The sequence below is a fragment of the Sinocyclocheilus grahami genome, unplaced genomic scaffold (assembly GCF_001515645.1).
Source record: "Sinocyclocheilus grahami isolate Dianchi unplaced genomic scaffold, SAMN03320097.WGS_v1.1 scaffold856.1, whole genome shotgun sequence".
Taxonomy (NCBI): Eukaryota; Metazoa; Chordata; class Actinopteri; order Cypriniformes; family Cyprinidae; genus Sinocyclocheilus; species Sinocyclocheilus grahami.
Window position 1 is genome coordinate 219,435 of NW_015506035.1, and position 16,622 is coordinate 236,056.

General features: G+C 39.5%; 1 long non-coding RNA gene across 2 annotated transcripts in view; it reads right to left on the reverse strand.

Annotated features, from left to right (window-relative positions):
- Window positions 1-13,206: 13,206 nt before the first annotated feature.
- Window positions 13,207-16,622, reverse strand: part of LOC107563071 (uncharacterized) — a 34,640-nt gene continuing 31,224 nt past the window's right edge. For both annotated transcript variants that reach the window (XR_001606074.1, XR_001606073.1), the window contains exon 3: window positions 13,207-13,441. This is a non-coding gene — a long non-coding RNA (uncharacterized lncRNA). The remainder of the gene's footprint in view (window positions 13,442-16,622) is intronic.

Below are 16,622 nucleotides of genomic sequence, written 5' to 3' on the forward strand. Positions count from 1 at the left end.
TTCCGAAGATGAATGGAGGTCTTACGGTTTTGGAATGACGTGAGGGTGAGTAATTAATGACAGAATTTAAATTTTTGGGTGAACTATCCCTTTAAGACATCATAAGTTTTAATTTTAAGCACAAATAACTGGAATAAATGTCTAACATCAGTCAATAGTAATACATTATAATAATAATAAAAAACGAATTATATCCGATCACTAGAGAAACAACGTTTTCAGCTTTCAGTGTAGCCTGATTGCAAATAAAGCAGCAACCTTAACAAATCCATTTTGTCAAATCTGTTTTAAAATGAAAAGTTTTGACGAATTTACCCCAATTGAACTAAACAGGAGCTGAAATTGAGTACCTATATTGCAAAAAGCAGCAATATAGATGGCCACAGAGTGGTCTGACTTTTCTTAAAAGGGCTTTGGGTTACTTCCTCCATGTACATGCTGTTTGATTAATAATATCACTATATGGTATCCCCTTTCACAATGTCACACTGTAAAATATGAGAACACAGGCCTGTGTTTTTACAGATAAAATCAATATTGCTGGGTACTGATATCCTTTGGCTATATCGGTATACTGTATAACTCCTGCACAGATCTTTACATTTGTCTCGATGGAGTCATTCTGCCTTCAACCAGAATCAAAGTCAGCAGCACTTCTGATGGAAGTCCAGGGCTGATATCTCTGCTCCTGGTTTCTCCAGCACTAGCCGGGCAGGAAAAGAGAGTGGAGGCTTCAATAGCTTATTTCTGCTCTGCTTCTTTACGGCTGAATCATGGCCACAGAAAGAGAGCTGGCTGTGGGCGATCTCTACAGCTATGAGTAGATGCTGGCCCACTGAGCAGGGACAAGGCTGCTTTGTTGGGGTCCTTCATGCAATGGGTCAGGCTCCTCCACAGCGGCCGGAGGGCCGACATGGGAAAAGCGGCAGCTTGCAACCAGCTTGCATTCCACATCACTAAGTGTCAGAAAGAAATCTGCTGACGCCTGATTGTGTGGATGTACATATCTCTGCATGTGTTTGTGGGTGTCCTACTAGACACTTACAGGCTTTAACTAACCCTTTTTCACTTTAAAAAGACATCGAAAGGCAATCCACAACAGCAAAGAGGCTCTTTAGTGCTGCACGAGAATGTTTTGCAACATAGAACATAGCGATTTCCCATTCTTTAAAATCACAGCGGGAAAGACATAAAGCTTTGAGAGGGGGCACAGCATCCTCTTTAAAAGCTGTTGTAAAGAGGTAAAGCTGACATGGGGTGGCTGTTACATAAGGGGAGAGTGTGTCCATTCATTTTTAATGCAGGTGATGCAGGGCCATCGCTGTAACACGAGCCGGTATATACACTTCTGCAGGTCGCACATACACGCCCATAACTATCTGACTTTTCTAGAGATGACCAGCCATTAAGCACCAAGCTATACGCCTTTATTTTGATCCAGCTCTACAGTGAGCCAAGCATGTGTCCTATTATCCATGAGAAGCTCATTCAGGATCCTTCAAAAGCCTGAAAATGAATTATGCATGTGTTCAGCTCTCATGTTTAACAAGTGTTGTACAGCGAAGATAGCAGCAGATTTACTTTCAAAATATTGAAGCGTCAGAACGACATCATGGATGAGCATATGAACGCTCAAGATGAGCAGGATGTGTCGTGCACATGGCAAAACTTACAGAGATGCCATGGAAAGCTGTGCCTAGGGCGAAAAGAAGTTGGAGAGCGTGTGCATGCGAGGGAGAGGGTGAGAGAGAGAGCTGTATGATTACTTCCGCCAATTTCACTGACCTACAAAGCAGAGCCGAGCAGATGAGCTGGCTTTGTTCAACTTTAATTGGTCACAGCTTGCAGAAACCCTCATTTCAAATGGCACAATGCAATATAATCCAATGAGCAACACACTATCTCTGAATCCATACTGTTTTCTGTCCAACTGTAGAGGTGGAATGTTACATGTTCTGCATTACAGGTGATTACAATGCTTAATTGTGTTTTCAGAAGAACAAAATATTTGGAAACTTGATTTAAGCAATTAATGCATAAAAAGACATATATCATGTCATTATGAGGTAATCAAAGAATAACAAGAATTAGAATTAGAACACAGGATAAAACATACAGTATATATAGGCCAACACATATATAACTGTTCAAAAGAAGAAAAATAAAAATAAAAGTATTTTATGCTGCATTTACTTGATTAAATATAAAATCAGTAATGTGCAAAATGCAATAATACTGTGAAATATTATTGCAATATACAATAACTGTTTTCTATTTTACTATATTTTAAACTGTAATTTATCTCTGCAATGACAAAGCTGAATTTTCAGCATTCATTACTCCAGTCTTCAATATCACATGATTCTTCAGAAATCATTTAAATATGCTGACTTTGTGCCAGAGGAACATTTCTTATCATCAATGTTGAAAACAGTTGTATAATACATAAATGCTCAATAAATAAATGCTGTATAATATTTCTGTGGACACTCTCTGATACTTTTTATTCAGGATACTCTAATAAATAGAAAGTTTAAAGAACAGCATTTATTTGAAACATACATATATAAGCAATATGTATGCATGCATGTGTATAAAAACGCATACTGTACATTATACAAGCATGCCACACTTCACAAGACTGCTCTTGCTGCTTAAAATTCCATGACAGCTACCAAGTAACTGTTGAACCAAATCAAATCGCACAGGACATATGTTATGTTGATACACATTCATCTAAATCCATTCAACCTCCAATGACATGAGGCAATGACACACAGCAGGTTTCATTATCAATAAACGGGAAGTGAATAGAGTGTGCTGGTGGCGCAGCACTGTATACCTGAGCAGTCCAGGGAGAATAGTAAGTTAAGCTCAGGCAGACAGCAGTGTGAATTCCCAGAGCCACAGAGAGCAGCTCCCTCCCAGCTGTCATTAGATTCCTCTTGCCTCTATTGCAGAGCAAACACAAGGCAAAGCAGCCTCCAAAATCTCTCTGGACAAGCCTTTTCCAAGTATATCATCATTAAATGCTCCTTCCTACCGTAAATGGCAGATTTAATTGTGCAACTTAATAGTGGAAAAAGACATGGGAACCATAGTTCAAATAGGTGGCATAGTTCAGGTTGAAATTGACCTCTGAGGCAGCAGAAGAAAATGTCACCTTTAGTACGGGATGGGTCGTGCTGTACGGTGTGTGTGGTGACATTGTTCCACTCCATTTCTGTTCAGGGCACTCAGAGTAGACGCTTGCTGACCCAGAGTAATGATTTATTCCAGCTGCAGTGCAGGACATTGTCACAGATGTATAGACACACATAAAACCATTCACACTCAAACAAGAGCTTTTAACTTCATAACTTATCATAAAAAGAGCAATTATACTCTTCTCAGCCTTGGGCAGCACAATACACGTCTGTGACTGCAGTGATGACAAACACAGTTGTCATCTGTACGATAAGTACAGTGTACCAGTCACAGTATCAGAATGCCACAAATAAGCACTCTAGCTTCAACCAGGGCTTTTGGGTAAGTCCCCAAACAACACCCCTAGTCTATTGGGTCACTGCTGAGCCAGTGAAAAGCCATAGAGAGATCTGAGGTCACTGGGGCTTTTTTCCCACTAGCTTACAGAGAAACACACTCACACAGCAGTTGGGCTAAGGTGTGACTGGATTTCAGACTTTTTGTGTTCCAGTTCTACATTACTGTAATATACTGACCTAGTTATTGTCATATGAGTTAAGGCTGCACAATTATCTGAAATTAAACCGAAATCTCGATATGGCTTAGTGTGATTATCAAATCACAAAGGCTGTGGTTTAAGTAAATAAATATACAGTATGCACTGCATTTTTCAGAGTGAAGAGCAGCACTGTGTTCTTTTACATATAAGCAGCTCATGTTTTCAGTGTCGCAGAGCTGCTCGGTTCACAGCAAATGCTGCTCCACACAAACTCATCTATGCATCTGCTCTGAGTTTGGGTTGTTTATAATGTGCATTTGGGAACGCAACATGCCCCAACATCTTCCCATACTTGTAATGAGAAGCGCTTCTAAACCAGCTGTTGTCAACAAAAGAGAAGCTTTTTCTGCGTGGTTTAACATTTGAAAAATACTGTATACTGTGTTTTTTTATTATTATGATATTCTATTTTACAATAAAATGTTACACTAGTAATATTTCTTATTTTGTTGAATTTTTTTGTTTTGTTATTTAGACAGCCCTAATATCAGCCATTGATATAAGAATATCAACTGCTATGCTTGGCAATAGCACAAAAACATATTGGTGAGAATATCCATTCCACAAACAGATCTCGGGAGCACTTCAACACAGCACCCAGAGAAACTAAAGTGTGAGGAAGTGATGTTATGAGTCATGTTTTGTGCTCCAAACTTCTCTTTGTTCCCTCTAACTTGTGGCAGTCTTTGATAAGGTCATTCTATCCCAGCCATCCAGTAATTATATTAGCATTTCTCATCTAATTGTACAGCAGGAATAAGAACGCTGACCTTTTCACAACTTTTTCAGCATATCAGCTAGTAGCTGGGGTACTCATTCTGCTCTGCCATCATCTCTTCCATGTTTTATCTCTTACTTTTCTCAGGATGTCCTCTTTTTGCTGCCAGCGCAATGGGCCGACTCGTATACCTCTGGGCATCTAAAGAAAATGCAAAATCTTGAAATTCTTCTAAAGAATTTCAAGATACTAGTGAATCAAAGCAAATGAGGATGTGTGCAAGTAAAAATAAACCATTGCTCCCATAAAAGAGGAAATGGGCAATATGTGTGGGTGAAAAGTGTTGAGTAATGCATTTACGTGACCAGAATCTTAAGGAATTCCTTGTTGTGGGTCGTGGTGAGACAAACTAGATAATGAGGAAATTCACCCACGTAGTTGAAGCGTATGCGAATATGTTTCACCTCAGAAAAATGACAAGGTCTGGCTTGTCAGTCAAAGACTCCATCACAGGCTGTCCTTAGGGAGGGGAGTCAACAGGAAAAACAAGCCATGTAAGCCTGCAATGTTTTCTGGCATTGGAGGTGATGCCTCTTATATCGAATTGGAGCATGGTAAGGGACCAGGTGTGACATATCTTTGAAAGCAGCATGTCAGCTTCAATGATCTCGATAACAAACGGCAGGAGGTCTATGATGTCCAGAGAAAGTCTCTGCCATAGCACCAGCTGGCAGAGTGACCCAAGCCCCCTGGCTCCTGCATCCCAGCAAAGAGCACTCGGGCCTGGGAGACAGGCAGCGGTCCCTCCCTCCTGTCCGGCTGGATCAGCTTTCACAGGACGCAGAGGAAGCCCTGGATCCACAGTTCACTGCTGGGTTCTGAGCATTTGAGTACCCAAAGGGCAGGGCCAGCCAGCTGGGACTGAGCCAGTGTGACCTTCTAATTAGACTGATCTCTATGCATTTATCTCTCACCCTCATTCACAACATGAACTTCACCTGTGATAATTGGCCTCTTACATTCTGTTCAAAGTCAGCTATCCAAGCAATTAAGGCAAAACAAGCTAGAAAAAAATGTATTTCAAATTATTTGTATTTGAGTATTGAATATTCGTATTATTTAAATGTACTTGAATGCAATGTGCTTCCATAACCCAGTGAGATGCCTATAAAGACAGAATTTTAAAGCATCGATCAAGCAAAAGCTGTTCATAAATGTATGTAATAGGGCAGGGCGATATGGGCAAAAATTCATATCTCTGTATTTTTTGGCCGATTTGTGATATACGGTATATATCTCGGTATTTTCGTTTTTGTATTTGGATTAAAAAAATCTGTATTTAATATATATATATATTTTCCTTATCGCCCAATGTTGTCCAACAAAACAATACATACAGTATTAAAGGCTATGAAAACAAATAAAGTGAATGTAACCACGTAAGCCTTTATATTATGTCCAAAAAAGGGTTAAAATCACATTTCATTCTAACATTGTAACATTGCAATCTAAAAACAAAAATAAGGCTTTTAAAGCAGAAGTTAAATTCACTAAACTAAAAATGAAAATAAATGAGAACAAAAGCACAGAGATGTGTTAGGCTATTTTGATTACCCTAGTAAAGTCACTTTACAGTCAGTGCTATCATAAAAATTGACTGACTTGTAGGTTTGAAGTTCTACATGTCACATTTATTGTCCAACTACAAATATTTCAGCGAAATTTATATTTTAGTCATAATTATTGCGATCCTATTTAATTGGGCTCTTGTCTGTTTGGCGCGCATGCGTGCGGTGGCGCTCATTCACTGAAGTCTGTGAAGTTCAGCGGAGAATACCAAAGCAGAAGGCTCATGCACTTCTGACAGAAAAATGGAAATATTTCCATGACTTTCTAACATTTCAGCACATCTCAAACATATTAAACAGCGCGAGTAGCCTAGTGTCTCTGTCAGCGGCACACGCAGCCTTTCTGTCCAAGCATCTGACGGGCAGAGCCGCTTAAACTAACATGCGAAACGAAACTATAAACTATGTCTTACCAGTTTTTAAAGACCTTAATATGAAGCTTGTCACATGTTTAGAACAAATTGGATTATGCACCTTCTCCGCAGCAGCTCAGTCTGTGTACTCTGCTATATTTTCAGATGCACTCGTATCAAACTACTGTATATCAATATAAACGGTTTGCCTCATATCAAATTGCTTATTAAGAAAATATCGATATATCGTACAAACTCGATATACCGCCCAGCCGTAGTACGTAACTTAATTACGCTGCTGTCTCTAATACATTTTGGGAAACTTTCAAAGCAAAATTGTTTTCATGAAGAAGGCAGACACAGAAAGCGTCTATAACCAGCTTGATGAAATATATATACAGTATAATACATATATTTATAATCATAATTAAATGACACATCCAATAGATTTATAATTGATTGATTTACTGTAATTGACTGATTTATAAAATAAAATCAATGATGTTATACAAAACGTTGATTATAAATTAATATACTTATTACAAACAAATATATAATGAATCTATTAATAAATAAATAACCGCTCACTAGATTTTTGGAACAGAGCTCTTGTTTAGTTTCTTGAATCTAGGTAGTACGTAACTTAATTACGCTGCTGTCTCTAATACATTTTGGGAAACTTTCAAAGCAAAATTGTTTTCATGAAGAAGGCAGACACAGAAAGCGTCTATAACCAGCTTGATGAAATATATATACAGTATAATACATATATTTATAATCATAATTAAATGACACATCCAATAGATTTATAATTGATTGATTTACTGTAATTGACTGATTTATAAAATAAAATCAATGATGTTATACAAAACGTTGATTATAAATTAATATACTTATTACAAACAAATATATAATGAATCTATTAATAAATAAATAACCGCTCACTAGATTTTTGGAACAGAGCTCTTGTTTAGTTTCTTGAATGAATAATGAGGCCAACAGGCTTGACAGGATAAGAAATCAATGACCAGATTCTTTCGAATATAAAGATCATCTGCATTACTAAGATTTTTCATTCTCTGTTGTTGATGTTCTGCCACCACCATGAATAACTGAAGGGAGGTGGGTGGAGTTTTCATTGTTCAGAGCATTTCATTGTTGTTGTCATCAAACATGAATTACAGACATAAAACCACCCACATTATGTCCCCTTACAAACCTACAGCTATACTCTAATGCAGTTCAACCAAAAACAAAACTCCCTTTGCTTCAAATAATCCACTTTAGCTGAAATTACAGCCTATCATTTAAGGACGCCCAATATTGGAAAGGGCACAGTAAGTGAATGTCATCTCTTTTTTTTTTACTGAAACCTTTTTTTCACTCCCTGGTTTCTAAACCATGTTTTCATCATTAAAGAATAATGGTGTTCTCTCAGAACCTTTTAGGAGACAGAGAAGAAGAGGAGTCCGATAAAATGGAAGGATGTGCATCACTTTTTTCCGGCTAAAAAAAATGTAAAAAAAAGAGGGACGAAAAACGAAGAGCGCGAGGCTCGGCACTCCTGAACATGTGATGTGCGGAAGCAAAAGTAAGCCAAAGCAAGGGCGGGCGACACTCCACCCAGCAGTGAAATCATCAAACTTTTAATGACTTGGGTAATTACCCCTAGTGAGCCTGCTTAATGGCGTACAGCGGACGTCGTTAGGCACAGAGGTCCAAACGCACACACCGGCACACAAACGCAGCTGTGAGAGAACATGTCGACTGTATGGAAACAAAGTCAAAAGGTACCTGATGAAATCGCGTGCTTCAATTTTTCTCTCTTGGCTTAACAAGGAGTTTTCCTGTGCGTGCTTTTGCAGAACTCTTCCCTTGAGTCTTTACACTAGTGTTCACGATAATACTTTCCATCCTCTGTGAATCAAAGAGCTGTCACAACACAATCAGTGCTACAATGGAGTGATGCTGAATAATCCACTTTAGCTGAAATTACAGCCTATCATTTAAGGATGCCCAATATTGGAAAGGGCACAGTAAGTGAATGTCATCTTTTTTTTTTTTTACTGAAACCTTTTTTTCACTCCCTGGTTTCTAAACCATGTTTTCATCATTAAAGAATAATGGTGTTCTCTCAGAACCTTTTAGGAGACAGAGAAGAAGAGGAGTCCGATAAAATGGAAGGATGTGCATCACTTTTTTCCGGCTAAAAAAAATGTAAAAATAAGAGGGACGAAAAACGAAGAGCGCGAGGCTCGGCACTCCTGAACATGTGATGTGCGGAAGCAAAAGTAAGCCAAAGCAAGGGCGGGCGACACTCCACCCAGCAGTGAAATCATCAAACTTTTAATGACTTGGGTAATTACCCCTAGTGAGCCTGCTTAATGGCGTACAGCGGACGTCGTTAGGCACAGAGGTCCAAACGCACACACTGGCACACAAACGCAGCTGTGAGAGAACATGTCGACTGTATGGAAACAAAGTCAAAAGGTACCTGATGAAATCGCGTGCGACAATTTTTCTCTCTTGGCTTAACAAGGAGTTTTCCTGTGCGTGCTTTTGCAGAACTCTTCCCTTGAGTCTTTACACTAGTGTTCACGATAATACTTTCCATCCTCTGTGAATCAAAGAGCTGTCACAACACAATCAGTGCTACAATGGAGTGATGCTGTTTTCACACTGACAGGCAGCACTCATTAGGGTCCTTTGAGACCATCACTGTAATGATAAGTTTTATACTAGGGGAGTAATTCAAAAGCATGTTACTACCACTATCACATGAGACAGGTGTACGACATCATCAGGACAAATAATTACAGGCTTAAAGAGCCGTAGAGGAAATCAGAGCGTGTACCGAGTGGACGACGGACAGGTGGAGAGCGAGAGGAAGGGGGGTTCAGGATCATTCTGTCCTCCTGCGCTATTATGGCAGTCGTCCCCCTTACACAGCTTTGCAATTAGCATGTCAGCCTGAGCTGTTCAGTGAGGCTCACCAAATCCTCTCCTCTTCTTCTTCTCCTTTCGCTGTCATTCCTTCCTCCTCCTACAGGCCGCACTTAAGGGGCTTTTGGTGGAAAGCTCCAGAAGGACAGGGCTGCATGCATGACAGGACCTCCAGTTCCTCCATATTTCATAAAGTGTGAGCGCGCTGCCGAGTGAGAGCCGAGACGCTCTGTCTTCATTCTCAAAAAATAATGCATTCATATCTTTCTTCCACTGATGGGACTCAATCAATGCTTGAATTGACGTTTGTTGTGTGTTCAGACTTTTTCCTGGTGAGTTTCCTGGTGAATCAATCGAAGAGATGGATCCGATGCTCACCAAGATCTTCCAAACCCCTCGGGGGTGAATAATATTGCAGGATACGTGTACAATGAACATCCCGCGGCTTGCCTCTGAACCTATTGTTTTGACAGATACTGCAATTGCGGACCTCTCGACCCCCGCTATGCTCTCCTAAATAAATCCTGATAGGTCAACAGGCTTTCCAGAGCCCTTCTCATAATGATACGAGACACCCCTGCTGAAGCCCGTGCAGCATTCAGTACCGCCACTGTTTAATTAGGCCACTTAAGGCATTCTCTCATTCTAATGCAATGAATAAAGATAGCTCCCGGCACAGCCGCACAGATAAGGATTTTAATTGTCTTCTTTCAGCGGGCCCAGTATACTAATGGCCATCTCCCCAGGGTGAGGAGAGCACCCTAGAGCGAGCAGGAGACTGGGTTCATGCTAGCGAGGGGGAAGAACTTTGTGTGAATGCACGCAAAAGCTTGAATAAAGGGCTTACATCTTTCTCCATTTGTCTCCAAAAACTCTCTGCTGAGCAAGTCAACCACACTCACGGCTGAGCCTGTGTGCCACTGATAACTGCTCTCTCCAATGAGTGCCGTAAAATTCGGATTCTGACGGACAAGAGTGCTATTAATTACCATGCGGTGTATTGTCTCTCGTACTTACGTGTATATGGCAATAACAACGGAGAAAAGAAAAGGCGGTATTTGTGATATGTTTAAAGTTTTGAGCCACAGCGAGTATGAATTCTTGAAGGGGTCACCCAAAAATGATTTACCCTCCCTCGTGTCCTTCCAAACATGTATGTGTTTTTTTCTGCAGTGGAACACAAAAAATATTCTAACGTTGCAACACACGACAAAAAGGTTTTCGCGACGAGTAACAGCAGATTCTATTTTTAAAAGATTTCAATTTCTGCAGCATCGCTGGAGCAATGTCATACAAACTAAATTTGGATGAACTATCCCATTAAAATCGGTTGAATATAATACACTGATTCAAATAAACAGTCCGTCACAAAGTGATTATACAGTAACTTTCTCTTCTTTTTCCTGATTCTTTCTGCCCTCTCTTGCTTTTTATTTTTTCTTTTATTTTTGCTGATGTTGTAAGCCAGGGCAGATAGTGCAGATGCTGATGTTTCTAGTAGACATCTTCTCTTTGCCTGCCTTCCTATTTGGATCCCACCCAGGACCTGGTGTTATGCTGATAATTGGCCTGTCCTGTAAATTCGAGTTTCTCACTTGGCTGAACTGCTACCTCCACAGTAACTGTCAGAGAGGTGGGAGGAGAGCTGGGGGCAAGGGGGGAGGAGGGCACGGGCTGTTATGTTATCACCCTCAGGAGGGTGAGCAAAACCTCAATTAGCTTTCCGTGAGCAAGGCAAGAAAGTTATTTCACCGACGAGACAGTGCAAATGATATTTTGAGCAGGTGTGAATGGGTGCGTCAAGTCTAACTGGAGAGACGTGGACTGACGGCTGACGCATACTTTTTTCATTATCAAATCATTTAACATGACAAATGGAGTGGCTTCCCCTTTCAAACGGACATTAGACATGCCATGTATGTTTGAAAGGAACTGTACGTGCCCCACATCTGTTTTGTATGTGTGTTTTCCCTTCTCTGCAATGACAGTGACCAGACAGGACTGTGTTATGTTATTTATATTTAGCGCGAGTAGACAAGGGTGAATTCCAGTCTGTCTCTGTCGCTGACCAGATCATTGGCACTTTTCTAAGGAAAGGACAGGAAAATAGAGAGAGAGACAGAAGCAGAAAGAGGAAGATGGAGTGAGAGAGAAGGGCACAGCGCGTCCCACTGTTCCTCATTGTAATGAGAGGGTGCCGTGGTGCAGTGGCTGCTCCTAATTACTACCAAGCAGCTGCAACCGCAGGGAGGAACGGGTCCTGCCGGGCCCCAGCATAAATCCACCAGTGTGGAGAGAGAGAGAAAGAGAAATAAAGAGAGAGAGAGAGAGAGAGAGAGAGAGAGAGAGAGAGAGAGGAAAAAGGGAAAGGCCATAGTTGCCCCACTTCACCCCAGTCACCCCTTGCTCCATGCCGCTGCCACACTGACTGGCTCGTACCAGCTCTGTCTGCCTCATCAAATTGTCCGGACCAAAATTGCAGGGTGGTGTGGGAGCCACGTCTGTAAATATGGCTGGAAATGTGTCCCAGTCCCTTTTTATGGCTCTTGCTGTGTGTCTATCCAGGAATGCTGGGACAACATGTTTAGCCAATGAACAGATGGCCCAAACTAAGCAATAATTAAATAGGTCTTTCAGGCCTGTTGTGTTTGCTGTGTACAAGCTCATGAAGGCATTCAAGTTCTATTGAATCTATCACCATTACTCTTCTAGTTTTCGGTGTCACATGACCCTTCAGAAATCATTCTAATGTACTGATTTGCTCAAGAAACATTTGTTATAGTTATCAGTGGTTGTGTAGCTTAACAATTTTGTGGGTAAATTTTTTCAGGATTTGTTGATGAAGAGAAGTTCAAAAGAACAGCATTTATATAGAAATCCTTTTAAACTTCATTAACATCTTTACTGCCACTTATGAACTATTAAATGCATCCTTGCTAAATAAAAGTATTAATTTCTTTAAAAAAACATTTTTTAAATCTTACTGACCCCAAACTTTTTGAATGGAAGTGTAAGTATCCTCAATTTGACTCTAAACTATATATTTACTATCAAAAACTAGAAAAATAAATCTATATAAAAAAATCTAAATTAAAATACAGACATTTTTCTGTCTCTGGGTTTCAAATGTCCAAATAAAGGATGCCCAAATATTAAAAATGCAGGCTTATATGGCTGATTAAGTTATATATGGCCAATATTAAAATCCATTTTGTCTAAATAAATGAAACACTGAAAACCTACTTTTTATAAGCTACAAGGGAATTTAGGAATCACAATATTATATTTTACATAACGAAAAATGGATATTCGCTTTGAGTTTTACTAAAGATTACATTTATCAGTGTTATTAAAAAATTACTTTGACAGCAAAGGTAATCTAAATGTCAAAATAGAGGATACAATAAATAAAAAGTCTGTAATATCAATAAATAATAAATTTGGTACCAATATATTATGTATGCCTTGTTCCAAATGTCAAAAAATGCTTAAATGAAACACTGAAAAAAAAAAGGGAATTTAGGAATCACAATATTATATTTTACATAACGAAAAATGGATATTCGCTTTGAGTTTTACTAAAGATTACATTTATCAGTGTTATTAAAAAATTACTTTGACAGCAAAGGTAATCTAAATGTCAAAATAGAGGATACAATAAATAAAAAGTCTGTAATATCAATCAATAATAAATTTGGTACCAATATATTATGTATGCCTTGTTCCAAATGTCAAAAAATGCTTTTTAGCTAGCATCTCACTAGGTTCCGAGACATACATACAGTAGATACTGTGGGAATAAAAGAAGGATGATGTGTAAAGGAGCTACTGACCTGCCGGTTCCTCTCATCCATGATCCGTGTGATCTGTATCTTCTTCCGTCCCATCTTGGCGTCCTGCTTGGTCTCTCTGACACCCCGAGAATATCAGAAAAACACGAGAGTTTGTCTGCCTTCACTCCCCTAGCACATTGTACTTCACTCTTTCTTCTCGAGTCTTTGTCTCTCACTCGCTTTCTTTCTGCTTCTTTTTCTTCAGGTGTCCACACCACGATCTATGAAACAGAATGAGAGTGAGAAAAAGAGAAAAAAAGAGAGAAAACACGTAAAAAAAATGTGCAAAACTCAAAAGAGGAGGTCTGATGCAGATGAAAGTGACTAAATGCAAAATTTTCCACTGCCTGATACATGCAGGAAGGATATAAGACGGAGACCCACAATGATTTCTTATCTTCACACCTGCTTCCCTTCAACAGCTGGAGATCAGCCCACTCACAAGACATTTATCATTAGCCTCAAATTCTAAAATGCTGTATAGTGGATCTGTAATTGTGATGCTCATTCACCCAATTTTTCTATTTAGATTGCCACTGTTGATCTCTAACACTGAATTAAGGTCATTGCACAATTTCGCACGTAAAAAAATAAATGCGACCTCACGCTGTAAGAATTACGTTTACACACTGCCTTTGACTTTCGTCCGTCATAAAAAAATTCGGATCAGGGTCGTTGTTTTTTTTCCGCGAATACAAAAAATGCATACGAAAATGTTGGACTCAGTGTGCAAAGATCTTTAATCAATCCTAATAGTTAAATTTTTTTAATTATACTTTATATTACATTACAGTGAATGTAATGCAATCTTAATAATGTTGTGATGCCAACATCACATATCACTTCTCTTTACATACCCTACAAAAACATCCACGCAATCCTATCTGTCAAACGCTCCATCAGAGTTTTCTCTCAACTGTAGACTCCCTAAAACAATATTTAATAAGCATCATAATGGCGTCCTGTGGCTGATTGACAGCTATGTGGCAGACAGTTAACTGAATGAAAGTAAGCAGACTAATAAGCAAAGACAAAAAACTTGTGGATGCTTCCTGCTGACTTCAGGCTTAAAGAGAAGCAAGCCTTAGCAGATAAGCCAATATGACACCAATAAGCGGGTCATAAAGTCATCTGTCTGGTTTCAGAATGCACACGGTGCATAAAGTCTCTTTGGTCATCTCGCCCCGTTTTCTTTACTCGTTTCCCTCCTTCCCACGTATCTCTCTGTCTGCATCTCTCTCTAAAACAACCTGGGACACAAGCACACACACCCTGCCTCTGCACAGCGTCTCAGGAGACAGCAAGCAGGCCTCATTCTCCCTCTCATAACCCCGGCTGCTGCCAGCTCTCGCTCCTAAGATGATTAAGAGTGCACCCAGTCTCGGGCTGACATTAGTTTAAATCCTCTGGGCCAGATGAGGCAATTCACACGTGAGAGAGAGCATGGAAGCCAAGTCAAGAAGGTTCAGAGCACAGTTTGCCCCCGGGGAGCCCACGAGTCGCCCCCTCTCCCACTTCTGTCCCTGTCTCCCCTTGCTAACCTGCCCACAAAGAGCCGGCTACCTCTCAGAGGAAGCATTCATCATCTCCGTCCAGCATGGACACAGATGAACACGTAAATAGAAAATGCCTATGTAACCACATCTCACATCTGAGAGACGCTGAGTGAGGGCAGAAACTCTCTCCTCCGGAGAGGCCGAAAGAGCGCCACACGCTTTGTAGCCGCACGATGCCAGCAAAAAGATGTGGAAGTTGATGACCAGGAGGCTGTGAGTGACCCACAGGAAATAAACACCATAATTACTGGCTGAACAGAAACGGGTGTTTAGGTGTCTGCAGGTCTCTATTAGGAGTGAGATCACACTGTCTGTCCACAGAAGGAAACTCTGACAACAGGCAGGCAAAATCAGACATTTCCCTATACCACATCACGCCAGGCCTCTGAGTCCAACACTGTTCTTTCTCAGTCACCATGTCCCCCAGCAGGAAGGAAACACACTCGACGTTCGTCCTCACGACATGTGCGCATTGTTTGTTTTGAGTGCTGGGCATATTCAAACTTTCATGATGGAAATGTGTTTAGAAATCCTACAACAATGGACGTTTTTCCAGGGTGATCCGAGTTAGGCTAAAAGAATGCAGAGCGGATTGACAGAGGGATTATTCATTTTTTATTCATTACTATTATTAACTTAATCATTTAATTTGAAAGATATACACTATCATTCACAATTTGGGTCTGCTAAGTTTTCTTTTTAATTCAGAAAAAATATTACAATTTAAAATAACTTATTGGCTTATATTTCAGTATATTTTAAAATGTAATTTATTTCACTTTCAGCAGCAATTACTCCAGTCTCAGTGTAGGGCTGCACAATTAATCCAATTTCTAATCGCGATTACAATTATGGATGCCACAATTTCGTAATCGTTCAAAGTCCACTTATGTTATTCTGCATGCTTAAGATATGTTTTTTTTCTTTCTACATGTTATCTTAAGGATTTTTCCATTGTTTTAGTCTTAGTTTTAGTATAACATTATAATACCATTCATATTTTTACTTTTTTTATAATTTAAAGAAGAAACAAATCCGATGTATAGTTGATATTTGAGGCTTAATACTATAGAAAAGCACTAAAGGTTTTTCAGTTAGAGTGTTTTCAGCTTGTTTATTTTCATATAAAAAATATGGCATGCAGTTGCATCAAACAATGGTATAAACATCATTCAATGTAAATTGTGATAATTGTAATTGCGATTATTAATTATGATTTCAAGGGAATAATCGACAATTATGATTTTTGTCATAATCGTGCAGCCCTAGTGTCACATGATCCTTCAGAAATCATTCTAATATGCACATTTTTTGATCAATAAATAATTATTCTTATTTTCAATACTGAAAAACCTTTATAATGGAAATGTGTTTACAAAACCTACACCAATGAGAGTTTTGGGGGGTGGGGGTGATTTGTGTTGGGCTGAAACTATGCTGGATTGACTGCAAACACAACATATTCTATTCACTGTCGATGAACAACTTTAAACTTGAGAGATTAAAACCAAACAGTTTATTTGTTCGCTTTTTAATCCGTCAAACTGAAATGAAAACATTTGGCTTAACTATCCGAAGCTTACGAGCTCCTTGATTGAAAATTTACATGGTTGAAGTTGAGGGCTTTATCTGTGTTTGTTGTGTGCATAACAATGCTGTTCTGCTTATCCAAACACAGCACAACATAATTACATGTATCCAGACTTGTAGCTCTAAATCGTATTTGTGAGCTGTCATTCTCGTCTCAGAGACTGTGTAATGCATTGTGTCATGACATTTTTGTCAACTTAACAGACATAGACAAGCTACGGTCCTGCAATGCAGGCAGGCTCCGAATGACTTGTGT